This window comes from Rhagoletis pomonella, unplaced genomic scaffold (assembly GCF_013731165.1).
Source record: "Rhagoletis pomonella isolate Grant_MI unplaced genomic scaffold, Rhpom_1.0 Rhpom_scaffold_00002, whole genome shotgun sequence".
NCBI lineage: Eukaryota > Metazoa > Arthropoda > Insecta > Diptera > Tephritidae > Rhagoletis > Rhagoletis pomonella.
The window spans coordinates 58,746,208-58,747,867 of record NW_023458556.1 but is presented as its reverse complement, the minus strand read 5'-3'; the positions used below and the strand labels follow the sequence as shown (position 1 = coordinate 58,747,867).

At 41.0% G+C, this 1,660-nt stretch overlaps 1 protein-coding gene across 3 annotated transcripts in view; it reads right to left on the bottom strand.

Annotated features, from left to right (window-relative positions):
- LOC118733871 (carboxypeptidase M) overlaps positions 1-1,660 on the bottom strand; it is a 60,911-nt gene that overhangs the window by 16,814 nt on the left and 42,437 nt on the right. The window lies entirely within an intron of this gene.

Here is a 1,660-nt window from a genome sequence, read left to right as displayed (position 1 = left end):
GGAACGCTGTTCAAAAACCAGCACAAGTGCGACCGTATACCAACAGAGATTTTCTTGGGCTCGCACAGACGCAACCCTCAGATCTGGTAGGCTTTTGATAAATAAATATCCGATTGGAATTCGATGAAATATCGCACCGGGTCCTAACTGTAACCGCAGCTTTGAGGATGATAACGTGATTTACCTCAGATGACCAACTTTTGGGAGGTTGATATAAAAACTTTGAATTGCTGTTTATGAACGGCCCTGTGGTGCTCTGCGAGACTGAACCCAACCACCTGCAAAACTTCGTTCTTGGCACACAGCTTATTTACCAGTTATTTACTATTCAATTTTTAGGAAAGCTTTTTATGGTCCAAGTGTGGCGCCACGTATAAGGCAACCAACCACCTTAACTTGTCGCGGTTCTCGTTGATGAAATATGGATCTATATCTAAGCACTGCTGAGCGCTCGAAACCATCAAAACCACGCGCAGAAGCGGATATCGAAAAAAAATATTGTTCAAAAAAAGAAAAAAACGATAACCGAAGAATGTTATGCAGCGGTTTAAGATCGTTTCAACTTTCAAATTAGGATACAGGGTATCAAAATTGTAAAGAAAGAAACACTTTTTCATTACACTTTGGAGGAGGTTTTGGTCATTGAATCACTCTACGTGACTATTGTTATCTCATCCTCCGTGTGCTTCAGGCTTGGTTTTCTGCGCATACCAAACATGTAAACATAAATACCCTTCTTGTACAAAATTTTCGTCAAATAAAAACGAATTATTGAATAGTTCGGGAAAAATATTTTACTTTTGAAGCGTTACACGCAAAGGCAACACTTCGAAGTTAATCTATATAAGCCATCATACTGATAATCGCATATCAGTAGATTTGTACAAATTTCGCCGAGCATAATAAATTTCGCGGTTGTTATCTTAATCATAACCGTTAAATACAACCTTGATATTTTCAAATGGCATGGAAAAGCCGCTAATATATAATAGAACTACACAATTCTGATAAAAGAGACGCACGCATGTTCATACGTGCATGCGTACATACTTGCGAGGGGAGACTGAAAAGTTTTACCTCCAAGTGTCATTACTGTCTCTTCTTGCATGCCACTATAAATACCTAATTTCATGTCAGTAATATCCTTAGGATTTCAGTAAAAAAAAAGCCGTAAACATTACCATGTGTGAGTCATCCGCGCATTGTACTAAATTGAAGTGCAGAGCTGCCCTCAAATTCCTCACAAAAAAGAATAAAACGCCGACGGAAATATTTGAAGTAATGCCTACTAAGCGTTGGAGCCGAGAATTCAGGCATGGCAGGGAGTCGCTGGAAGCTGATCCCAATTCAGGACATCCAAACACTGCCGTTTTGTGAACGGAGACTATTATGTCACAGAGTTGATAAAAGTGTATCAAGTGGTTGTCGAGAATGGGAGAATCCAAAGAAGTCCTGCATGACATTGCACCCATGCGCACTGCGCTAGTTACAATGCGTGCCCTGGCCGACACCGGATTTGGAGCAATCAACCACCCACCATACAGGTCGGACCTGACCCGAGCGATTACTTCCTGTTCTCTAATTTAAAGAAACCCACTTGACGAAGATTTTCAGGTGAAAAGAGAAGTCGGCAGTAGAGCGTGTCGGCGAAAAAGACGGC